Here is a 27,108-nt window from a genome sequence, read left to right as displayed (position 1 = left end):
TGGCAATAGATGATTTATACAATTCCCTTCCTCTTTTTAAAAAGCCACAGGTGCATACAGTGCTGAAAAGTATATTGCTCAGCCCTGTCATTTTATCTTTTTCGGTTTTTTACAATTTTACCACAACATATATTTTCCTTTGTGACTTGTGTTTTTTACATATCATTATGTTTCTTACTTTCATTTATGGAGTTTCATGGATAGTGATTTGTTCTCACATTGTTATTTAATTTTTGTGAACATAAATTGTCTTCTCCATTCTTCTGCGGATGGACACTGGATTTCCTATCGAAAGGCATTTAGATTGTTCTCAGTTTGGGTTATTATAAACAATAAACTCACTCATATATGTCTCCTAAAAGCTCATTTACGAGTTTCTCTAGGGCAAATATACCTAGGAGTACAATGGCAGGACTATGGGATATGAGAAGGTTCAAATTTTGAAGCTAATGCCAAATTATTTTCCAGACTGGTAGTAAGAACTTGTACCTCCAACAATATATATCTTCCAAGGTCCCCCACCCATCTGCATCAAACCAGGAGAAGCAGAAGAAACATACAGGAGCGCTTATGGGATGTTTTAATGACTGAGTCCTAGCAGTGACACATATCACCTCTGGTCACATGTCATTGGCTCAAACTCAAATGCATGACTATTTCAGTGCAAGTGTCTCTAGGAAATGTAGTCCAGGAAGAGGAGGCAATGCGCTGACCACCTCGTCAGTCCCTGATATAGCTTCTAATCCTTCGAATACTAAAATATCTTTTATTAGGTAAGCACCCCACAGTCTATACAGCACATTCGTGTAAAGTTTCTTACTTTTATATGCTCACCAACTCTCTTGGGAAATTAGATCAATTATCATTACCCTCATTTTGTAAGTGAGGAAAGTAGGGCTCAAAGTGGTTAAATGACTTGCCCAAGGTCACAAAGTTAGTAATTTCCTAGAGACAGAGTATAATATCAACTCTTTTTCCCCAAAGTCTTGTCCCATTTCTAGTATAATTAACCTTTCTTTTCCCAAATATTCATTCATCCAACAACTGAAATTAATTTTTGTATAACTACTACATGACTACTGCACTCTGCGTCCTTCCAAAAATACAAAGAATGAACATCACAGGGATCCTGCCACTAAAATCCTACATTTTTGAGTTTTCTGGCTGTTACCAGCTGCTACCTACCTGCTGTCTCCATTTACTCACTTTTTACTCACAGCTCAGTCTCCTCACACTAAGCTCACCAATAATTTCCAGCTCATATGGTGGCTATAGTTCAGGCCTCATCTTATTTGAATTCTGTGAAACCATTCCAAATTGTGACCCTTCCCTCTTTGTACTGCTGTCTTCCTTTAATTCCCATGATCCCACATTGTCCTGATTTTCTTCCTACCTCTCTGTTTAATAATTTAATGTTCTCTTATCCTCCGCTAATTGGTCTTCGCATATCGAGAATACCCTAACCCTGCCTGCCACAACCAGATCTTTCTTTAATGACCCAAATGAAATATCATCTTCTTGGTGGATTTGTACCTAATTCCCCAGGCAAACAGAGGTATCTACGATGTTCTGCAAAACTTGATTCTGAGCTCTTTCACAGCACTGACCACGTTCCACCTTATATTAATCGTCTAGTCGACTTGAGATATCAAGTTGTGCCAGTTGAACTGAATTCCTTTGAGGCTCAATCCTGGCTTATCTTATCTTCTCCTTCTATATTCTCATTTTTGGCCGAAGGGCTTTGTAAATGCTGTGCCCTCTACCTAGAAGACTTTCTCTTTTACCTGGTTAATTCCCAAATATCTTTCTCAGCAAAAGTCACTTCTTCCATGAAGCCTCCCCTGACCCTGACATGAGTTCAGGTCCCCTTGTTATGTATGTACTTTTCCCTTTTGGCACTTGTCACAATTGCAGTGTGACATTTAACTGTGAAACTCCTTTCATTTCTGTTTATTCTATTAAAGTCCCGAGATCACAATGTCCAGGTGTGTGTTCTTTACTGATGTACGTTCTTTACATACAATAGCCCATCCGTAGATGTTTGTTGAGTGAAATAATTTTATTCCTGCAGAGTAAAATCGCAATGAGTTTTCAGATGCTCTCTCACACATGACTCACAGTTGACTAAAATCAAGGTGTTCTTTCTTTCCCCACCCAAACTCTAGTGCCTTATTATTTGGTGGATCTCATGACAGGACTGTAAATACATCTGCTTTTAAACATCATCTTACAAGATTCAACCCACTGGATTTGCATTCTGTTATTCCGTGTACACCATCCTTCCCACTTTCTGTCACCTATGTGATAATCAAGTTATTGACAAGGGCTGCATAGGACAAACTAGAGCCGAGGCTCTAAAATCTGCCTCTTGAAACTACTTCTTGGTAGACGACTGTGATACTTTCCCAGAGAAGTTCAACTTGCCAGCCGTATTATCCTGACCATGGCTAATTTTTGAAGGAGGGTCTGTATATCAAATACCCTTACACTGCATATGAAAATCTAATCTTCTAAGGTCCAAAAGAAAGGGACTGCCTTGATAAATTTTTACCTAATTTCTCTAAACAAAAATACTCTCTTCTCCCTCTATGTATCCCAAATTTGTTCTTGCCATTTTAATTTCACTGACCATATTCTGACGCGTATTATTGCTAGTTGTTTGGACAGCGCTAAATCTATTTACATTCAGTTCCTTCAAGGCAACAAGTTTGCTGCATTGAAGTGACTATTTATTGAATAGCTCCACCATGCCAGACACTGGTATTTTAAATGCACCAACTTATTTCTCTTTGAGGTAAATATTAACGACGAGCACTTCAGAGATGAGGAAACTGAATCTCAGAGAAGTTGGTTTACTTTATATTCCTCATCTAGCTCAGGTCCTGGCTCACAGCATATATTAAATGAGTGATTGTCAAATTAAAGTATACAATGGATGTTGATGGCAATTGATATGGGGATTCCGCCCTCCCAGAGACTATGATATTAATATCTTGCATGAGATGCCGACTGGACTACCTCTGAGCTGCTCTTCCAGATGAAATTTCCCTGATGCATTATTAATTCTCTTTTTCAAAGAGAGTATGCATTCTATATTGCTTCAGGCAAACAGAGACAGGACAGATGTGTTATTTGGAAAACCACTATTGCAGGAAACAAAAGTATGCAAATTATGCCTCCTCTGTACACTTCAAGACCCATTTTTAAACTGGTAAACTTCTTCAAGGTGACATACTGACACTTTGAAATAATTTCTCTCATTAGACTACACTGACTACAATTCAGGCTTTTTAATGGAAGACCGAGGAGATGAAAACCGTCTTCCCTAAGCGTAGAGTGATTGCCTCCACAGAGGGTTTTTTTTTTTTTTCCTCAAACGAATCTAGACAAATACACAGTGAGATAGAGCAGATAATGAGAAGCGTGAGTGATTCCAACAGGGAACTTGCACAACAAATCTATATTTTTCTTTTTCAGAAAGCCACAAAAACTCAGCTTGGGGTCATGTTTTATATAGAGGTTTGCACAATCTTTGCAAAAGTGCAGGATTTTTTTTTAAAGATTTATTTATTTTAGAGAGAGAGAGAGAACACGAGCATAGGGAGGGGCAGAGAGGGAGGGAGAGCAAGGCTTAAGTGGACTCTGTGCTGAGTGCAGAGCCAGACGTGGGGCTCGATCTCACGACCCAGAGATCATGACCTGAGCCAAAATCAAGAGGCAGCTGCTTAACCAATTGAGCCAACCAGATGCCCTAAAAGTATAGGATTTTCTAATCGAATTTCCTTTTATAGGTAAGAAAATTTAGGTCTAGTGAAGACGAGTTTCCCAGATCAAAGGGCAGTTACCTTAGAACTCAGATTAGAGCCCAGTGTCTGGCCTTGGAGTCATGTTGCTGCATTTCTGCCACCCCATCCTGTTCTTGCAAATGGGTCCCCATGATACATAACTTACATGTAGGATTCCTGGGATGTGACCACCCAGACTTCTAGTGGCAGCTTATGCCCCCACTGGCCTGTGTGGAGTTTTTCTCTAGCCTAGCAATCTCCGTTCACTTGTCAAGACAAAGTTCCTTCCATGTAGTGGGCCCTAGTTTTACTGTCTGTGCATCCCATAGGGCTGGGCCAATACATTCTTCCCTCCGGTGAGTCTTGACTAGAAAGAATCTGTAACACAGCACGCAGCAGGACACAGTAGGCAGGGCCTAACATGGACTTTATTTATTTTTTATTATGTTCAGTTAGCCAACATATAGTACCTCCTGAGTTTTGAGGTAGTGTTCAACGATCCATTAGTTGCACATAACACCCAGTGCTCATCACCACATGTGCCCTCCTTAATACCCATCATCCCATCCCCCCACCCCCTCCCTTCTGTAACCCTCAGTTTGTTTCCCGGAGTCCAGAGTCTCTCATGGTTTGTCTCCCTCTCTGATTTCTTCCCATTCAGTTTTCCCTCCCTTCCCCTGTGGTCCTCCACGCTATTCCTTATGTTCAAGAATAAGTGAAACTTTCTCTGCTTGACTAATTTCACTTAGCATAATCCCCTCTAGTTCCATCCACGTCAATGCAAATGGTGAGTATTCATCCTTTCTGATGGCTGAGGAATATTCCATCGTATATACGAACCACATCTTCTTTATCCGTTCATCTGTTGAAGGACATCTCGGCTCCTTCCACAATTTGGCCATTGTGGACATTAGCATGGACTTTAGAATCTGATAGCATGGCTGTCAGTCCTACGTCCACTCATACTATCTACCTAAGTGCCACCCTTTCTGAAGTCTTCTGAACTTCAGCTTCCTCATCTTTACAATGAGAGACATCATAGCTACTGTACATTGTTGGGATTGGGGACCAAGTGAGATAATGCATGAATTGTATTTATCACATGGAAGATGATGAGTAATTCATAGCAGTTTGCTAGTGCTGTCCTTAAACTGTGGCCACAAGTTTGCACTAGATTTTCTGAGTTGTCATTCTCATTGGCTGCTGTTATGAGAATATATCTTTCCCAGGGGCACCTGGGTGGCTCAGTTGGTTGGGCATCTGACTTTGATTTTGGCTCAGGGCATGATCTCGGTCGGGCTCGTGGAATCAAGCCCCGTGTCAGGCTCCATGCTCAGCATGGAGTTTGCTTGTCCCTCTCCCTCTGCCCCTACCCTCAGCTTGCACACACACTCTCTCTCAAATAAATAAAATCTTTAAAAAAGAGAGAGAGAGAATACGTCCTTTCCAGAACATGAAAAAAACAATCTACTGGGAGCATATTGGGAATAATATATTCCTGATAAATCATCTTCACACAAGCAGAATGACTGGAATAGACAAAGGATGTTAAGGGAAATAGAAAAGCATTCTTTCTATATGTTGTTTCTACCCCAGACATTCTGTTTTTCTTTTTTCTTTCACTCTACTAGTTCAGTAGGCTAGATCCAGCTCACTGTCAACAATAACCTTGAGATGATGCTTAGGAGTCTACACTCCTGTATTAGTCAGGGTCCTCCAAAGAAACAGAAGTCATAAGAGACTGACTTGTCCTAAGTAACCCAGTTCCTCATCCATACTGAGCACCCTATGGTGCTGATTGCGAGCCAAGGTGCAAGACAGCGGCATAATGACCAACAGCCACAGGCTGAGGTTGAGACTGATGGACTTCACAACAAGGCAGGAGGATTTGCAGGTTCTTTCTTGGTGATCAGTCAGACTAAGTAATTCTTCTCCCTATGTGTCCCTATTTGGAAAATAAGAATTAATTACTGAGGTCCAAAACAAATTATCACAGAATCCAAGTTAACTGACACAAAAACATCAAGCCTATGGGTACAAAGAAAATGTCCTTCCACAGGTGCAAAATTTAGAGAGAGGAGTCCACAAGACTCCACCCACTTTTTATTTTATTGAAGAGTGGATATACAATACTGTATTAGATTCAGGTGTACAACACAGAGATTCGATATTTATATACATGATGAAATGAACAAGACCACGCCCACTTCTGACCACTGCTGGGTTCCATCATTACCCAGAAGGCCTTCAGTTACACTTTGGCCTCAGTCTAACACTGAAAACTGTTATACTGATTGTTAGGATTATCACAGTTGAGAGATAGAGATTAAGATCAGCCAAGGGAAAGGGGATAGAGAGCAGAGTCGAGGAAAGTATGAAATGTGGAGCTTCTGGCTGTCCTCTCCCCAGGGAGTCAGGATCCACTTTACTTTCCCAGCACTGACGTGTGACAATATGCATAGAGTGTTTCCAAGCAGCAGAGCTCACTCCAGCCTCAGTGTCCAGAGATTTCACTGGGGCTCCATCACCTGGCATGACTGACTGCCCAGACAGTTGATTTCAGTCTCCAGCCCCTCCGGCTCATGCATGATGCAAATCCCACTGTAAATCACATTGTTGGTGTGGCCCAAAGCTTTCACTCCAAACTGCATTGTTACCATCTGGCTGGCCAAAGGCCTCCAGGTAAACAGAAGTGCTTTTCTCAATGTCAACTTTTAGACAACTTTTCTAAGACAACACATTCTAAGGGCTTAGAGATTACCTCTCAGGAAACAAGGTCAGAGGCCAAACTTCTCTCTGGGGAAGGCTGAGTTCTTTACTCCTTGGCTGGATAGCTGGTTTTGCCCGAGGAAGCTCCCCTGTTGTAACTTCACAAAAAGAAAATCTGTAAGTGTGCTTATCCATGAAACAAACGTTTCTTCAGCATTAACTTTGTCCTGGTCTTCTCTGAAATGCTTTCCCAACACTGTCTCCACTAATCCCCACTGCAGATCTCTGCGGTGGGGCACTATTTTAATGGCACTTTGGAGATGAAGGAACTGAGGGTTGCCTCAAATTGCAGAGCTGGTGAGTGACGATGATGTAATAAACAGGAGGCCTGTGAGTCCAGAGGTATAATGAAGAGACTATAAGAGTTCACGCTAATCTTCACCATACTGCAAATATACCAACTTTTCCATGGGAAGTAGATCTCCACAGGCACATGCACAGCCAAGGAAGGTGAGGTCACTGAATGAAAACTGTCCAGAACTGCCATTCTATTCCACAACATATATGAATTCAGACTGCCACAAGAAGCGACTCCTCTTGCTATACATTTAACAGAAATAAATACAAGACAGAAGGACATGAAGACTTACCACATGCTCATGGTGCCTTAATCAAAGGAGGCTTCGTTGACAACAGCGTTTTGAGTGTCTTTTTGTCTGGATCCCAGAGATCTGTAGACCCTGGGGCACTGCACAATGATAAGATTCTGGGTGAATGAAAGGCAGGCCTTTCTTCATAAAACAGGATAAGGGCAATTCTGAAAAGGGGAGGTGGGAAGCCCGGTGTTTGAGTCTTCCAATATACATGCCTTGTCAGAGAGAAAAGTGCTTATTTCAAATTTGAGGCAACCCTCAGTTCCCTCATGCCTTCTCTTTTTAGAAAAGAGAACACAGGGATTTTGGGAGTCTGAAAATGGTTTCCCTTAAAACACTCCACATGAGCATGCCCCGTTCGAATTGTCACATACCCCAGGATGCCTTGGTTTGGTACCAATTCATCTGGATGATCCCATTTCATTAATTTTAAATTGGGGGGTAAAGCTTCCATTAACTTACTGTGTCACCAATAGTGTCGATATTTCATAAATGAATTGGGAGTCCATACAGACTGAACGTACAAGGAATTTCATGTGAAATCCAGCTGGAGAGAGCCTGACCAGACACGGGGAGAGGGGAGTCTTCATTTTTCTGAGGAATGGTGATTGAAGGGATGTGGTCCCAATGGTGTGAGAAAGAGGTCCCGCCCCAACCCAGGACAGGGCAAACGGTGCAGTCCATCATTAGGTAGCATGATGGAGGAGTATTTCTAACCACGGCCATCCTTCCATGACAGAGTGAGATCTCCAGGGTGGCCAGTGGTTCCCGAAAGATGGTGCCCATGACAGCAACTCAGATGGCACAGCTGTGGAGGAGGAATGCAGGCCAGTTCTAAGCAGCAAAAGGTGCTCTTGGTGGAAAAACATGGGTTGGCCCCCTCTTAGACCTGTTTCTGTCTGAGTGGAAAATTCCCAAAGAAGGAGGAAAGGAGCTCGAGCTCCTTCCGGAGAGCAAAATGGTGAGCATGAGCATTGGAAGGACTATGTGGGTCTGGAGCCATTTTGGGGACCGTTTTGTACCTCCACGTCCCTCCGGTGGGTGGTCTTGGAAACATCAGTTACAACGCTGATTTTAAAGAAATATGAAATACAGATGTTCTCCCATTTTACTGCCTGTAAATTTTACAAACAGGTAATTGTGAAATTTAATATGTAAAACTGCTTCACTCTGAGGATTATTTTATAATGATTAGAAACTAAATGATCTTTAAAGAACTTTGGCCAAAAATACTGTCAGTGACTCATTGAACCTACACTCTACAAATACTCCAGCTTTCTGTTTTTAATAGAATTAGAAAGGCATCCAATCCACACCAGTATATTGAGTTGAAAAGTGAAAAGTTTAGTTAAGTACCCAGTCCTATAAAAACAAAGAAAAATATTCTAGGTTTGGGGGGCATTGGCTTTGGTTTCAGGCTGCCTTAGCCCACAGGACTGACAAAGCTCTTTGACTATTCGGTTTTGTGCCCCTATTGTCCCTACCACTTCATAGATCATAGTCCTTCCAATTTGGGACTTGTATGGTCCAATATGACAGGGAACCCCAGCATCAGCAGCTACCGCTCAAATAAAGTGGGAAAGAAAACCAAAAAGAGAGTTGACTCTCAACGCTTTCCTCAAAGGGAGGGGTGTATGTTTGGCTTTCTTGTTACTGGCACCTCTATTTAATACCTGGGCAAAGCACATTTCTAGTAACAATGGAAGGGCGCGGTGGAGGACGGTGGGAGCACAGACCTCGAGGTCACAGGTCAAGGCACTGGGAAGGGAGGGTAGGTATGTTTCAGACTCTACTTGGGAGAATTTGTCTTTGTTTCCAATTCATGGCCTCCTTCAGTAATGACATAGCATAAATAGAAGACGGCGCTTTAAAAAAAATAAAGAAGTCAGGATGGTTTTGTTTCTGCAAATGCCTTGAACAAAGCATGTGTTTCTGTTTAATACTGGATAAGCTCCAATTGATGTCTAGATCCTTGTCAAAATGTTTACTTTTCTGTGGGATTTTTTTTTCCAGTGGGGCCTTACGAAGACATGGCTATAGCGCTGGGCTTCAAAGTTGCGGCCAGCCGCCCTTGAAAAACCATTGCTGTACCCACTTGCCCCAGCCCCGTTCAAATTAAATCTTACTTTAAAAAAAAAAATCATTTTGGGCCTGAAAAAGATCAATCTCAGTACAAAATCAGAAGAAACTGATGAAGAGTTGAAGGAAATTCACCAAAGCAACTCCTGAGACAACAAATACTGAAAACATAAATGTTTGTTTTCACTGGGATACTCTGTGTGATTTTTTGGTGTCATGTAAAACAACAAAAATAGCTTGTTTTATTTTTAAGCAGTTGTGAACTACTGACTTGAGTATGCACAACCCCTACAGAGGGAAGTTTGAGAATAAAAAATGTTACCCTATGCTCCCTTGGTTATTTTATTCAACGCCACAGGCCTGTAGAAGGTAAAATACATATGCCCTGAATTATAAATATGTCAAGACAATAAATGAATAAACCTGAACAGTTTTATCTTACATTTTCCCTAGAAAACTTAACCCTTAATAAAAGCCACATACTATGATGCAAATAGGAAACACACACACACACACACACACACACACACACAAAGAGTCTGTAGATAACAGCTCTTTAGTTACAAAGATAAAAGAATTTTGTAAAAATAAGCAAAAACTAAAGCCTCTGAGAGTCACTGTAAAGGATGCAATTTCTCCCTTTCCAATCTTTAAAATCCTTTAGATCAATTTCTTTCAACTTCTGGGTAAAAGACCCACTTTTCCATTCCCCGGTGGAGTGCTGAAATTGGATCCCCAAGTTTGGGGCTTTGGTCTTGCCCCTCTCCTTCCTTTTGACTGGAGGTTTGTGAGTTAGTGTTTGATGCTTTAAAAACCATCCCCAAAGGTGGTGGCTTAAGACAACAATTGATTATTAATTCACGATTCTGAGGGTTGTCTGGCTGGTTCTACCCCCTTGGCTGTCTTGCCGGAGCTGGTGGAGCTGGGCTGACCTCATCCACACGTCTGAGGCCTCAGCCTCGCCTCGAGGAGGCCCATCCAGGCTGCACCTGGTGTCACAAAGATTCCCAGCAGGAAGAAAGGGAAAGAGCATTGCACAAGCACCCCTCAAGCCTCTGTGCATACCCCGTTTGCTACTGTTCCACTGGCCAAAAACAATATGAGTCAGTGTGGTTAGAGCGGGTGTAGACGACATAAGGGAACAGAGATACAGGGACGTGTGAACAATGTCAGGAGCGTTACTATAACAATCCGTCACTCTAAGCTAGTCAATTCACCTGCCTGGGACTCATTTTCTTCACCCCTAACTGGAAAATGTAATAATTTGCATGACTTTGAAAGACTGTTTGGAAAAAATAAATAAATAAATAACTGTTTGGAGAATTAAATGAGAAAATATATATGGAAACGTTTGAAAAATGAAGAGAACCCTATAATTCAAAATATTATTTTGACAGAGAAATCTGTATTGTTCTAGGTAGTCCCTCTCACCCCACTAAGCATGTTTCTTAAGTTTTTACGTATGTCCCAACCACTTTTAAATAAATTCATCCCAATAAAGAATAACTTAAACTTTTTTTGTATTTTAAAACCAAATCAGTTCAACTTCTTTTTAAGATTTTATTTTTAAGTAATCTCTATAACCAATGTGGGGCTCAAACTCACAATGCCAAGATCAAGAGTCGCACGCTCTACTGAGTCAGTGAGGCTCCCCCAAAATCATTACTTTTTTTAATGTAATTTTTAAAACGTGGAATTCAGTCACCAGAGTTATCTTCAGCAGAAAAAAATCTGTCATCTAATTTAATGTTTACAAAACTAAGACTTTGTCTACACAATGCCAAAATATCTGGTCAATTTAACAAAGTTGGTTTTTATAAGGCAACTGGATGTTTCATCTACCTAACTCTAACGATTATGAATCTCTACTGCTCAACTGGACTGTTTTACTTCATTTTGGTTTTTTTTTTTTTAATACGGCGCTACAGCTACCTGCATAAGAGCTTTCATTATTCTAGAATATGCCCTAAGATTAAAATGCCTTTTGCTGAGAAAAGAGACTTTTATCTGCCACACCCAATGAATCTCTTCTACATTTAATTCCCTCTAGCAAAATAAATGAATTATCCTTAGAACAAACAGTATTTTGAGTTACAACTGCCATAGAAAGGCGGGGTGTTTTCTCCTCCCTACCCCCTCCTATGTTTAAAGAATGTGAAATGAGAGCTTCCTGAATGAAGCATCATAGTAGCATTCCATTAGCATCGTCACCTTAAATTAATGAGAAAGGAGCTGAACAGCAATGTTGATTAGTCCCAAGTACAGTTTAGAACTCCAATTTCATAATTTGGTCCTCAAGTTCAAGGGAGAAATAAGAGGTTTGGCATGATCTTTATATATGTCATGAAATTTTAAGTTATTAATGCCCACTGTCTCCAGGAAGTTGAAGCTTTATAGAAAAAGCTTTGTGTGGGGCACCTGGGTGGCTCAGTAGGTTAAGCATCTGTCTTTGGCTCAGGTTATGATCTCAGGGTCCTGGGATTGAGCCCCACATCAGGCTCCCTGCTCAGTGGGGAGTCTGCTTCTCCTTCTACCTCTGCCCCTTCCCCTGGCTCATGCTCTCCCTCTCTCTCTTTAATAAATAAATAAAATTTTTAATAATAATAATAATAATAATATGACTGTTCATTAAGGGACAACTGGACCCCTTCTCACCTTAGCACCCAACACTATCCAGTGCAGACAACTTCTTATCCCTTTTTGTTCTCTCTTCTTTTTTCCTTGGTCCCTGCTTGACCCATTTCTCTTCATCTTTTTTTTTTCTATTTTATTTCCCGATGGTGTCATTCGCTGACACAGGATTTCTTAGCAAACACATTGGTTTATCGTAAATTTGAGTCATGTTCTATGATGAAGAGTACATTGATATATGTACAGTGTTATGTTAGTTTCAGGTATTAATGCGGTGCTCATCACAACAGGTGCCCTCCTTAATCCCCATCACCTATTTCACCCGTCCCCCCACCCACCTCCCTTCTGGTGACTGTCAGAGTCTCTTTCTTGGTTTGTCTCTCTCTCTCCCCCCGCCCCTTTACTGGTTTGTTTCTTAAATTCCACACGTGAATGCAACCATATGGTATTTTTCTTTCTCTGACTGGCCTATTTAAAAGAAAACACTCTTGAAATATGATTATCCTATGGCTAGATAGCTCTTCACCTACAACTTTCTACCTTGATGGAAAGTTTTAGCTAGGAATTCGTTGAGCCTCACTTGTGGGTACGAAGTTTAATATTTAGGAAACATAAACACTCTTACGTCACATATATGGACTGAGTCAGTACATAGGAGTTATAATAAAGGTAAGCCCAGCACAGCGCAGTTACAAGGCCCCACATAACACCATACTTTAGTTCGTTGATATTACCAGTATTTAATAGGTTATGCTTATATTTTTGAATCACCACAAGATTAGAAGTGCTAGCAACAATCAAATTTGGAGAGAAAAAAAAAGATTTAATTCTAATACAACTTTCGGCTTAAGTATAGTTCCTGGCATTCGAATTCTTTGAAAATGAGTAACACAGCTAATCAATAATTCATTCACAACCACATAATAAACTGAGAAGTATAATTCTTCTGGTTTAACTCTTTGATCCTACACAGTAAAATTAGATTACACTAGTTATAGTAAGAGACAGTGACCATTATATTTTTAAATCACAGTCTCCTTCTAATCCCTAAGCTCGGCTTCATCTTCCATATCCAACCACCTCCAAGCAACCTATTTATGAGCCATAAGGACCTTGGGCTCCATCCTCAGACATGGCAATGGGGGTCTCTGCCCCAGACATAGCTGTAGAAAGCCCTGCACTGGCTCTCTTCCCCAGGACGAAAGAAATGTTCTTCCCCAGGGCCTTATGCCTTCATCCTTCAAGACCTGGAACCCTGGAATTTCCTGCATTGAGGGTCCTATACCCTCTTCCAAGGCCAGGGTAAGGAGGTTTGTCTTTAGGGCAGATGGGCAGCAGAGTGTTCAACCCTAGGCTCAAGGATTCACACATCTTCCCAGAAGGCCACCTGTAGGGGGAATAAACTTAAAGATAGGAAGAGAGAAGGTGTGGGCCACAGGCTAGGCCTCCACTATTGCTTTCACCTGCCCCCTCCCCCCAAGAACATGGAGTGAGCCTATGGAATTTATCACTTTTCCCAAACCTGCAATGCCCTTTTGGGATTAACGTCTTTGCATATGCTCTTCTCCAAAATCTGGATTTCTCTCCCCTTGTCACTCCTGGAAAGGTCTCCAAAAGATCCAATTCTACTTCCTTTTTGATAATTCTTATAATTTCTCTGGACCAATTGGCTGTCTTCTCCTTTGGGTCACTATAGCCCGTTTTACTAATATTTAACATAGAAATTAACACATCTGACTACAATTATTTATTCACATATTTGCCTCCTCATGAAAAATTTGAGGCCAGCAAGACTTACATTCAAATGGTGATGTTTCATAAATATCTAATAAATATGTGTTGAATTAAATGCACTAAACACATCTTCTATTTATACCCTGGTTATCAAGCTCTTCTCATGCTAAAATTCTTCAGGCTATGTCTTAGTATCATATTACATTTTTATTAATGTAAAGGAATAGAATGGTAAATTGAAAAACAGTTATTTTCCAAATGTGGGTAATTCCAAAAATTCCATCTATAGAAACAAATGTTTGGTATATAACATAGTCCTCAATAAACACCGTTGCTTAGGAGCACCTCGGTGCTCAGTCAGTTAAGAGTCTGACTCTCGACTTCAGCTCAGGTCATGATCTCAGGGTCATGAGATTGAGCCCCACGTCGACTCCGCCCTGGGCATGGAGCCTGCTTCAGATTCTCTCTCTCTCTCCCTCTCCCTCTGCCCCTTCCTTCCCACCCTCTCTCAAAAAAAAAAAAAAAAAATTGTCGCTATACTTAGCATGGCTTCAAATGGAGAGAGAAGCCCACAATCAAAAATATAACCAAGGAAATGTATCATATTCATATGTTGGATGCATCCATCAAATCAGCTGTTACTAAGTGCATTCGGGTCAAACTAGAATGTCCCATCCTAGAGAAATAAATGCAAGTTGATATAGTTACTGTAACCTTCTCCTCTGCCATGCACAGAAATGGGAAACATTATCAGAGGAATCTCACAAGGATCAAGATAGTCGAGAAACTTGTCCAAGGTCACTAGGGGATTGAACCTATGACAGTCTTGGAGGCAGAAAGATTAAAATTTGGGAGTCATTGAAATATGCAGGTAGATGGGCAACTGGAGCCAAAGGGGAAATGCTGGTGAGGAGCAGCTGCTCAGTTAGAAGGGCAGAATAACACTGAAGGGGCTGGACAAACAGAGGAGCTGGTGCAGGACATGAAGAAGGTGGCATCAGAAAAGTTGGAGAAGAAACAAGGGCAGGAATGTTCCAGAAACCAAAAGAGGGGAGAACTGCATGAAGGCAGCTCAACATTACCAGACCTTATACACACATCACACAGTTGACCACGAGGAGGTCCTGATGTGCACTTCGAAGGTCTCTCTCAAAAGTTCACCTCCAGACTAAAGCCATATTTGGCGAGCTGGTGAATGAATGGAACGTGATGATGAAGGATTAAAAGAAAGGAATCTTTCAGAAGGCACTGAAAGGAAAGGCAAACACAAGGCAGAAATTTGAAAGATAAGGAAGGTCCAAAGTTGTTCTTAACGGTGCATATTTTCACTGTCATGGAAGCAGAAAATAGTCAAATAAAGTAATTTTAAATATGGTATCGTTTTACTTGATAAAGTCATTGGCTTCCTAAATTTTAGGCTTCCTAAATATACAGCAGAATCTCTGTTGTTCTAGACTCTTCATACTCAATGTTTGGTCAGCTCTGTTAGCATTTCCTGAGAGGTAGTTAAAACTACAAAATCTCAGACCCCACCCTGGAATCTGTCTTTTAACAAAAATTGCCAGTGATTTAAATGCATTTTAAAGTTTAAAAACCATGAAACCAGATTCTACTATCAATAACCCAAGAAATCTTATCCATTATAGTTTAAAATTATTTTAATTTACTCTGTATACACACCAGAGTCACACCTAATTTATTTGTAAATATCAGCATTGCTCTTTTTCAAATCCCATAATTAACTAGTTTCAAGTTATATTGTCTATCTCGAGTAATGAACATTTTACTCTTAAATTGGACTGCAATCACATCCATGTGTACAGACTGCATAGATTCACTTGGGTGTGGCCCTCCCTGTGGGTGCAGTGTTTTTTAGCCTTCTCTAATTCAAGCCATTATCCACTTTCCAAAGGCAAATGTTTTGTGGATTTCTCTCAATAATGATGCTTCTTTTCCTCAAACCTATCCCAGCTTGTCATAGACACATTGTAGCAGAATAAATAAAGGGCTTCATGGGGTTCGTTTTATATGGGATGTAGCTGAAGTCATAATAGCAGAGAAGGAGAAATAATCTAAGGACCAGGGAGAGCATGCCATAAAAGGAAATCACACACAGAAACAATCCCTGTCTGCATGATTCCAATATACACAAATTTCAGCTATCATGGTTTAGTGAAATACTACCAGTCTCCAACAACAGGGTTCAAATTTCAGTTACTGCAATATATCAAATGTTAGTAATCACTTGAAGTATAAACTTTGCTGATAGCTCTTCAGTCCGCAAATCTCTGTGTAAAAAATAGATGTGCACCCTATCCTGTGACCAACCATGGCACTTGTGTCAAAGTCTGTTGGTGATTGATCACTATACATCTGTTATTCTGTGCACATACAGACAGAAAAGCATGTCGTTCCATTGCTCCCTTGTCTCCCAATGAAAATCCCACTTAACATTCTACCAAAAAAAAAAAAAAAAAAAAAGGACATTCAAGAGGGAAATGGCCAACAAAGATGAAAGTAGAGCAAAGAAATGAAAAGCACAAACACTGGAAGTTAAATTGGAATCTTTCATGCACGGCTGACCATGGGAACGTTGACCCTGCTACCATGTGAGAGACTCTGGACATATGACCAATAAAAACATAGTGAAAGAGGACTTACCAACAAACACAAGGAAACTAGTTGTGATGAAAAGGATCGAGTTGTCCTAGAGGAAATGACATCTGTAAAACATAAATTTCACATTAAAAGAACGCTGAGGGATATTTCATGACATCGAAAGTACAAAGGATGAAATGTCAGAAGGTGATCCAAACTTAGAAAGAAGTATGGCAATTTGCCATGGCCAAGAAGATATTCATTCCGTAAGTTACATGATGAGAAGAAGGCAAGCATGGTTCAAACTACTCTTGACAAGTTTTTATAAAGGCACAAGGCACTTTAATTCTCCAAATTTCTGTTTCAAATTATAAACTACTAGCGTTTTTCTGCTTTTTTCATTTCCCCTATACATTTATGACTGAAAGGGAGTTTTTAATGTTTTAGCAAGAAATTAGTAAAGGTCACTGATAAAACATAATTTTTCCTATTGCTTATTAAAATTGCTTTGTGCATTTTCAGTTTGCAAGGTCATTTTTGTAATCCCACACTACTGTGCGGAGGATTGTGAGTAGAGTTGACAGATAGATAGATTAGATAGATGAGAGGTAGAAGTAAAGACTACAGATAGAGCTAGCTGGAGAGAAGAAAATGGTCAAAAGGAATTCGGACATAGGGTAACTCCTTGAACTATCTTTTGTTGAGGTGTTTAAGTGCCAACCAAGGTCAATAAAGAGAATTGTGCTTGCATATATATATATGTGTGTGTATATATATATATGCACTGGATATCCAATTATTATATTAACATGTATAAAACATAAAGATTTGGGAGCACTTGGCTGGCTCAGCTGATGGAGCATGTGACTCTATCTTGGGGTTGTGTGTTTAAGCCCCATGTTGGGTATAGAGATTGCTGGAAAATAAAATCTAAAGAAAAAAAACCAAAATCCACAAAAAACAAACCAAAACATAGAGATTTTGAGTATGGACTTATCTTTTAACTTGGAAATAGATTTACAAGGGACAATTCCATGAGAGTTCTTCCAGCAACTCTTTGTGTATAATGAGGGAGACTCCTTTGAAAGTGTTACTTCACTACACGTGATAAACGTAATCCTAATTTTATATACATTCTAGTGTTCTAAGGTAAATCATACTCAGATCCACAAGAGAAAACTTCTAGGAACAGAGTATCCCTATTTCACCTATAAAATTAAAAGCCTACATAAAAATATATAACCATTTTTATATAAATTTCCATTGAATCTATAATATTTTATATAAAGTAAGTAAAAATGAGGTTTGTCTTGTTGACTGTTCTTAATCTGTAAGGCACAAAGTGTTTAAATGCATAAGAACATGAAAATAAAGATATTACTTGGCTTTCAGAGATTATCAAATTATAATGTAAAATTATAATCTAATTATAATGTGAAAACCAATTCCTAAAAAAAGGTAGAAAACAATAATATATGTATGTTAAAGATGAAGGAATGCAATTAGTTTAACAATGAACAAAACTATCCTTTAACCACTAGTTACTTTCTTTTTTTTTTTTTTAAAGATTTTATTTGACAGAGAGAGAATGAGAGACAGAGAGCACGAGAGGGAAGAGGGTCAGAGGGAGAAGCAGACTCCCCGCTGAGCAGGGAGCCCGATGCGGGACTCGATCCCAGGACTCCAGGATCATGACCTGAGCCGAAGGCAGTCGCCCAACCAACTGAGCCACCCAGGCGCCCCAACCACTAGTTACTTTCTTAAAAAAGATTTTATTTATTTGAAAGGGAGAGAGAGAGCACACGTGTGCTCACGTACAAGTTGGGGAGGGGCAGAGGGAGAGGGACAAGTAGGCTCCCACTGAGCAGGGAGCCCAACATGGGGCTCTATCCCAGGACCCCAGGATCATGAACTGAGCAGAAGGCAGATGCTTCACCAACTGAGCCACCCAGGTGCCTCATTAGTGACTTTTCCATATAGAATTCATACTTGTTTTCTCAACTGCTGAGAAACTGGCAGTTTCTCAATGGCTTTTTGTTCCATAAGATAAGAGTTGCTATTGGAAAGCATCTAGGTGGGCCATAGGACTAGTTCTCACCAGTTGATTTATGAGAGAAAATTGATTTTATCACTTTTAGGTCAAGGTGGTGAAGAGGCCAGTGCAACTTAACCCTTTAGGCAGCTGGAAGCAAGACTTCAAGGATTCGGAGCATAGCAGAATCACAAGATGGAAAAGCCTAGATCTTCATCACAAAGAGAAAAGCTGCCGGACAACTGGGAACACCCATATTAGCATATAAATGAACAAGAAATATTTATCACTTTCTTACACCATACACAAAAATAAATTCAAAATGGATTGAAGACCTAAATGTGAAACCCAAACCCGTAAAAATCCTAGAAGAGAACGCAGGCAGTAATCTCTCTGACATTGGCTGTAAAAACTTTTTTCTAGAGATGTGTCTCCTGAGGCAAGGGAAACAAAAGCAAAAATAAACTACTGGGACTACATCAAAATAAAAAGCTTCTGCACAGTGGAGAAAACAATCAACAAAACTAGAAAGCAACCTACAAAATGGGAGAAGATATTTGCAAATGACCTATCAGATAAAGGGTTAGTATCAAAAATATATAAAGAACTTATACAAATCAACACTCCCCAAAAGACAAATAATTCAATTTAAAAATGGGCAGAAGACATGAACAGACATTTCTCCAAAGAAGGCATACAGATGGCCAACAGAAACATTAAAAGATGTCACTAATCATCAGGGAAATGCAAATCAAAACACCTCATACCTGTCAGAATGGCTAAAATCCACAACACAAGAAACAAGTGTTGGTGAGGATGTGGAGAAAAAGGAATCCTCATGCACCGTTGATAGGAATGCAAACAGGTACAGCCACTGTGCAAAAGAGTATGGAGGTTCCTCAGAAAGTTAAAAATAGAGCTATCCTATGACCAGCAATTGCACTACTGGGTATTTACTCAAAGAATACAAAACAACTAATTCAAAGGGATGCATGCATTATTTACAAGAGCCAAGATAGGGAAGCAGCCCAAGGGTCCGTTGATTGATGAATGGATAAAGAAGAAGTGGTATACATATACAGTGGAATATAATTCAGCCCCCCCCCAAAGAATGAAATCTTGCCATTTGCAATGACATGGATGGAGCCAGAGGGTATAATGCTAACCAAAGCCAGTCCAAGAAAGACAAATACCACATGATTTCACTCATATGTGGCATTTAAGAAACAAACAAACAAACAAAAAATGTGCAAAGCAAAAAAGAGAGAGGGAGACTAATCAAGAAACTGACTCTTGACTACAGAGAACAAACTGATGGTTACCAGAGGGGAGAAGGGCGGGGGGATGAAATAGGTGATGGGGATGAAGGAGGGTACTTGGGAGGCGCACCGGGTGATGCATAGAAATGCTGAATCACTATCATCTAACCCTGAAACTAAGATAACATTGTATGTTAACTAACTGGAATTAAAAATTAAAAAGCCAAAAAAAAAAACAAAAACCACTCATCATAACTGAAATGGTGGGGTTTGTTTATTACTATGTCTAATAATATCTATTTAAGGATATTGTTTCTTAGGTGCCATAACCACACACTTTCTAACCCAGTGCTATATAATAAAATGTTCTACAATGATGGACATATTTCTGCGCTGTCCAATATGGCATCCACAAAACACCTGTGGACATTAAAGGAATAAACTGTTATTTATTTAACTTTATTTAAGCTTAAATGTTAATAACCACGCGTGACTAATGACTACTGTAATGGGAAGCTCTGTCCTCATCTTTAGTAATACCATTCCAACTTTCAACAGGATATGATACAGCTTTCACATACCTTCCTATCTACTAATAGTCTGTGTTCCGGAATCTTGAAAAGTTGACAAAAGTAAAGGTAAATTTTGGTTAATTATATTTGTTTTTCTAAAGAGAAAGAGGATAATTAACAACTATCTACATCTATTATCTCCAAAACATATTTTATTTCTCCTTCAGAAGCACATTTGAATGTTTACTGTTGATTAACACCTGGGGCAGAGGGCGGGGGGTTTTTCAGAAAAGCCTAGAGAATCATAGTCTCAGTTACAAAGGGTCAACTGCTGCCTGTTGGATAAATATTGCAACCTATACTCTCTTCCTTGTCCCTCATTTTGTCAATAAAATTTCTCAAGCCACCAAGTTATCCAGAGCTACAATGACACGGATTCTTATGTCAATTAACATAAGGGAAATATGAATATGAGGGTTCATAGAAATGCATATGGCCAAAGTCATAACCATTTGGAGTACCTGTATGATCCTGAGGTATAAACTTGGGGTACCTCCACTCCCTACAAACCCCTCACAGTGAACCTGTTGTTGATCATGGTGTAATTCATGTAATTCACTCTTCTCCCCTGTTTGCTTGACCACCACATGCTTCACTCCCGCCCATGGCCCAAAGTCCAGTGCAATGGCAAGCATCATTTGCACCTGGCCTGAGAGCTAGGGCATGAAACACTTTCTGCACTCTGGAAAAGACAGTAAGTATAGAGAGAAAACTGGAGTAAAGCAAATCAAACTTTCTCTAGAGACACAATATAAAATATCAGTTTTTGAATCAAAGGGCAAGGCAATGAGTAAATTCTGTTGATTTTAATGCTTCCCAATTGTTTACTATTTTTCTCTTGGCAATTTCAGATGTTTAAAAAGAGCATTTATTTTGAAAAATTAGTATTTATCACTGTTTATAAAGATACAGAACAAACAAATCTAACCAAGATCTTATCCAAAAAGGGGGGGAAAAAAAACAGATGAGGCCCTTGTCAATTTTTAATCGGCAAAGCAAAGAGCATCACACTAATAAAACTTAATTAAATCATTAAATATTTAAAATGAATTTCTAACTCTAGCTTATGGAATGAATTCCCTTTTATGTATTTGAAACCCTATTATAAAGTCTATACATAAAGCAAAATCAAATGCAATACCAAACAATTTAATGTATTCATCCCAATCAAAAATTCCATTTCATTTATCCTTCCAAAATCTAAATCACCTCAGAACACTACATCACCATTTATATTTCCCTCACATCAGGAAACAGATAACAAAACCCTGTTACAAATATATCGCCCACGAAGTGGCTGTACCTTACAAAATATAACTCATTCATTTTACATGTTTCATTTCATTTCAATAATAATGTATAATAACATTGCCCAATTTTCAACAAATGTCAAGTTTCTGGTAGAAGACATATATTTTTTTTACTAACTTCATTTTTTTTATATCACTCACGACCAACCACCTATACGTGTGTGTCTTCAATGTCCTTCAGACAAGCATTTCATACAGTGAGGAGTAGGTATATGCCTTTGTAACAGACAGAATTGGATTCATGATTACTTTCTTTGGTAAAGATGCACTGTAGCAGTTAATTATTATGTAGATTTGAATACATCTATCAGGTAACCACATCTCTTATAGAATACTATACATATAGTAAAAGCTTAACATAATAATGCTAGGCTACCAATACCATAAATACCTATAAATACACAAATACATTAGAAAAGTCACAAGTGCCCCCCTGGCCAAGCAAGAGTGGAAGAGTGTCAACTCATTTGTTGGCACATACACCGAGATTCACATTAAGGTGGCTTTAGCAGGAAGCAGGAACTATACCCCTTGCTAGACCCAGAACGTTGATAAGTATGGTGATCGTTTCTCCCTCTGAAACTTTCAGGCTCCCTCTGAATGACAGAAATGCTTCAGACCCCTAAGTATGGCAGCAGAAACCCAAGCCGTCTACTTCCAAGCCATGGGCCTCCCTTCTCTTTGATCTGCGCACCCGTGATCTCTTAGCATCCCATCTGTAGCCCAAATACAAACTGCACTCAATTTTTTTCTGCCTCTCCCTTACAATCATCCAAATCTGCCAATTCTACCAAAATGTCTTTGAACTTCACACTGTCTCCCTTTCATGACTTCCTGAGTCCAGCCTCCATGACCCTCCAGGCTTGCCCTGCAAGGGGCCTCCTGGTCTCTCCCTGGGCTTTCCTTTTGTGCATTGCACTATGTTTAAAACCACTTAAGAGCTTACTTGAATCCTATCTTTTCGCAATCTCCTCAATAGATCGTGGGTTCTCATGCAGAGAAAGCAATGGAAATCTTTGTGAGGAAGGGGATTGTCTAAGGGCATAGAAGTCTGTTTCAGGGAAATAATCCCACAAACGCACCACTTACAGCAGCTGCTTCACCTTAAAATGAACAATTAAATTACAAAAAAAGAAAAGAAAAGAAAAGAAAAGAAAAACCAACCCTATGCACAGTTTTGTTCTCTTTTTTCTTATTCTTGGCAGACATGGTAGTTATAACTAAGGCAAGGGTAGTTTAAGATTTCAGATTTACAACCGAAACTTCATAGTCTATAGCTAATATGTTAGACTGTGCTTTCCTAACAGGTATATTAGGAAAAAATATCTTTTGCTTTCATATTTTTCCTAAAAATTTCTCTCATTCCACAACTCCTTCAAAGTTCACCGTTACCATTCTTTAAGGATACAAACTAAATACGTGAACCTGTCACGTAAGTCCTTTACAATCTGACACAACAGTATTTGACACACCCCAACCACAGACCCCATGCTGCAGGCAAAATGGACTGTTATGAACGTTCAGCTCTCAGCTGCTGTGTGAACAAGCTGACACACTCCCAACCATGTTTTCGACCTGCCATTCTACGAATTCTAAAACTGCTCAGTTATTCAGGCATTTGTCAGATTTCACTTCTAGGAAATAAGGAGATGTGTTTAAGGCCCTGGGATTATATTTTAAAACCAAACAGATCTACAGAAGAAAGACGCATTGTCAGATGAATAGGAAAAAAAAAAAAAGCCAAGAGGGAAAGTTATGAAATGATGAAACATTCAAGCGTGTCATTTCAAAACTTTAAGGCGACTTTGTATCCTCCAGTTTTATAAAAGGAAAACATTGATTTGAAATGTACATTATTATCTGTTTGCCTCTTAAACATCTGTATTGAGTTTTACAAAGAAATAATGGCCTTAGTATCTGCTACAAATGATACTTTAGATTTTTTCTTATTTTCTTAAATCATTCTTCTTTTGTCTCTAGTAAGGAAATTTTACCATGGTAAAGAAAACATTATAACTTATAAACATGATAGAAGTTTATTGTCCAAGGTTAACCATTTCAACAAATAACCATTATGTTTATTGTCTAAGGATACCATTTCAAAAAGCATATTCTCTCAATGTATATAGATAAGGAGTTTAAAAAAAAATCTGTACGCTCTTCTTTGGTCTTTTAATCGAGCAAATTGAAACAAACTATTGAAGTGTTTTCCAGAAATATGTTTTTTCAATAAAAACCCTTTTGTGCTACTTCCTGATATTATAACATGGAAGATGGGCCTTTAGCTGTCTCAGTCATGCATGGCTTTCTACATATTTCAATGAGAATCCAACAAGCTGCTTACCTCTCAAGGGAAAAAAAACCAAACCAAAACAAAACAAAAAAAACTTCTATCCCAATATGGCTGAAGGGGAAGGGAATGAGTTTGACTGGTTTATTGGCGAACAATGTTAAAAATATTTAAGTACTTAAAATGAAGCATTCTAAAGAAAAAGGGGGATATACATCACTTTGCATTTGTTATTATTCTGTTTTCTAGAAAACAAATTTGGGAATCTGAGTCAGTGATAAAATTATTTTTATACTTCAATATAGAGTTAAAAATAACTAATTTAGCTGAAAACTATGGAAACTTACTGTATGTTTGTCAGACTTAATGATATTTCATTAAGTATGCTACTCAACTAAAAAGAAGGACATCTGGGTGGCTCAGTCAGTTAAGAATGCAGCTCCTGTTTTGGTTCAGGTCACGATCTCGGGGTCATGGAGTCAAGCCCCAAGTTGGGCTCCATACTCAGCACAGAACCTGCTTGGGATTCTCTCTTTCTCCCTCTCCTTCCCCCTCTTCACCCGTGCTCATGCTCTCTCCTCAAATAAATAAATGAATAAATGAATAAATAAATAAATAAATAAAATCGTAAAAATAAACTGAAAAGAATATTAGATATGGAGTTAGATGTATCAGGCTTTTCATCCATGCTGCCCTGCCCAGCTCCAGGTAAGAAATTTCAACCTCCTTGCACCCCAATTTCTTCACATACAAAATATTTTTGTATCTATCTTACCACATTTGTATCAGCTTCAGTATATTACACTTATGTTTTTTCCACATTAGACAGTAAACTCAAGAATTAAGACTATGTCTGATGCATTTTTCTCATCCCCACAGGGCATAGCAAAATTCTTAACACTGCTGCGATCTCAGAAGTAGTACAGAAGAGTGGAGGATTGAAATTATACGTCGGACTTATAATTCCCCAGAAATGAAAATCAGAAGAGTGAAGAATTCCAAAAAGTCTGTGAAACACTGAGGCAAACAAACTTGGGTTTCTTTTCTGGAGAAGTCATCAGAACATTACCTGTGTAAATGTACATGCAGATCGTCCCAGAGGACGCTACAAGCGGTGACCAAAATCCCTCTTAACCAAAGTGATCAGCACCAGTAGTTTCTTGACAAATGGCAAAGTCCTTCAAACACAACAATCCTAACCCCCAAAGAAGAACTAAATGCTTCCCTTCATACATGGCCTTGGCCTCTACCTTGAATATACCTGTGAATGAAATTTCTGACACAATTCCTTTTCCCCCAAAGGCCAGATCTATTACACTTTACCTATGATTTCTAGATTTCATTTCTTTAATGTAAAATCATATAAAGACAATAGAAAAGAAATCTATGGAGTCCTAAGGTATAATTGTTTTAATTGCTTCCACTTGATAGATTATTCCTCTTTTGATAGTGAATGTTTTTAAGCTCAAGGGTCTTACCAAAGTCTTCCATTTTTATTTTTATTGAAACAGCTCTCTTATCAAACTCACACATCACTGATTTACATAGCATTTCATGATGTTATATAATTATAGTAGCAAGCACCATGGGCATTAACCAGTATGAGGACACAAACAACATGGTCTCTTGGGGAGCATAAACTCACCTGCAGGGAGCTGTGATGGCCTGCAGAGGGCCCTCTTGAGTGACCATTCTGCAAACAGGGGGCACCAATACACGTTTTAGAAGAGAACAGGAGGGGGGCGCCTGCGTGGTGCCTGGGTGGCTCAGTTGGTTAAGTGACAGCCTTCGGCTCCTGGAGTCCCTGGATCGAGTCCCGCATGGGGCTCCCTGCTCGGCAGGGAGTCTGCTTCTCCCTCTGACCCTGCCCCTTCTCATGTGCTTGCTCTCTCTCATTCTCTCTCTTTCAAATAAATAAATAAAACCTTAAAAAAAAAAAAAACTTAGAAGAGAACAGGAGGTATCCCAACAGCGGGAGAGTTAATTAAGTGGGGGTCATTTATGGGGATGTCCCTGTGGCACTGTGCAGGAAAGACACTGCAAAGGACCTTGGTTTTAAAAGGATCCTAAAGCAGCCCCTTCCAAATCTAAAATCATTGGTGATCACCAAGATATTCTGTAAGATTTTCTTTTTTTAAAGATTTTTTTGTTTTATTTATTTGAGAGAGAGCACAAGCAGGGCTTGGGGCAAAGGGAGAGGGAGAAGCAAACTCCCCGCTGAGCAGGGAGCCCGACGTGGGGCTCAATCCCAGGACCCTGGGATCATGACCTGAGCTGAAGGCAGACGCTTAACTGACTGAAATACCCAGGCGCTCCCTGTAAAGCTTTTTTCTTGTCATATGTCCTGTTGTCTCAAGACTATAGAGCCTGTTATGGTAGAAAATATGCTTTCTACTTATTTGTATCCCATGGAGTGAATACATCAATGTTGTATCAAGGAAAGGTGTTTACAGTATATATTTAAACATAATAAATTAATGTATTACAGCATTAGTGATGCCCAAAATGTCTTCCCTATAAGATGATCCTGGCCACAGTCTGTTATTTGCTTACTGTCACCCAAAGGCTGACCTCAGGTACCCCAAATTCATTTCACTTTTTACCAGTTAAGGTGCAATGGAATGGTTTGGGAAAGTTCAAGGTATTGTTGTCCCACTTGCCATTAAATGTAAGCTGACCATTAAGATTTAGTCAAAGTGGTGGCTGTGATTTGGTAAAGGGCCCACTCTGATCTGTAGCCCAAAGCATTTAGGCAGGAATGGATGACTTACAGATAAAGCATCTGATGTGGGTTCAAAATAAATTTGCCGGGGGCACAGCAAGATGGCAGAGGAGTAGGAGACCTGGATTTCATCTGGTCTCAGGAATTCAGCTGAATAGGGATCAAACCATTCTGAACACCTATGAACTCAAAACAAGATCGAAGAAGAGAGTAGCAACAACTCTCTGAAAAGAGACGGGACCACTTACTGGAAGGTAGGACATGCAGAGAAGTGAATCTGAGGCGATATTCGGGAGGATAGATGGCGGGGGAGGGGGCCTCCGATGGCCGCTTCTGGCAAGCGATAGACCCGCGGAGCACAAAATCGGACCCTTTAAAAGTCGGCTCCGCTGAGGGACGTCGCTCCAGTGGCTAAGCGAGGGGTGGAACCCTCGCGGGACAGTGTGGTCTCAGGACCCTCGGGTCACAAAAAACCGGGGGTGCCTGAGTGCAGCAGAGCTCCCAGGGATCGGAGCGGGGAAGCCAGCTGCAGAGACGGAGCCGAGGCGCGGGCTCTCAGCTCGGGGTGGCCATAAACTGTGATCCGCGGCCCAGTCGGGCCACTGCTCCTCCAGCAGGGACCCAACAAGCGGCAGAGCTGGGGAGACTCCCCTCCCTCCCCGGGGAGGAGCGGCGCAGGAGCGCACCGCAGGGATCTGCTGGGTTTGGAGACTCCACACGGGGTCGGGTGCCAC

The 27,108-nt window shown here is 39.9% G+C and overlaps 1 long non-coding RNA gene across 1 annotated transcript in view; it reads right to left on the bottom strand.

The window, feature by feature from the left end:
• Positions 1-4,265: 4,265 nt before the first annotated feature.
• LOC141370105 (uncharacterized) overlaps positions 4,266-27,108 on the bottom strand; it is a 96,140-nt gene continuing 73,297 nt past the window's right edge. The window contains exons 4-7 of the long non-coding RNA XR_012373855.1: positions 16,253-16,314; positions 7,145-7,242; positions 6,547-6,652; positions 4,266-5,730 (exon numbers count right to left, since the gene is read on the bottom strand). This is a non-coding gene — a long non-coding RNA (uncharacterized lncRNA). The remainder of the gene's footprint in view (positions 5,731-6,546; positions 6,653-7,144; positions 7,243-16,252; positions 16,315-27,108) is intronic.

This window comes from Callorhinus ursinus, unplaced genomic scaffold (genome assembly GCF_003265705.2).
Source record: "Callorhinus ursinus isolate GAN/ISIS: 27379988/994484 unplaced genomic scaffold, GSC_fseal_2.0 scaffold26, whole genome shotgun sequence".
In the NCBI taxonomy this organism is placed as follows: Eukaryota; Metazoa; Chordata; class Mammalia; order Carnivora; family Otariidae; genus Callorhinus; species Callorhinus ursinus.
The sequence above is the reverse complement of the archived record's forward strand: the minus strand, read 5'-3'. Positions and strand labels throughout refer to the sequence as shown.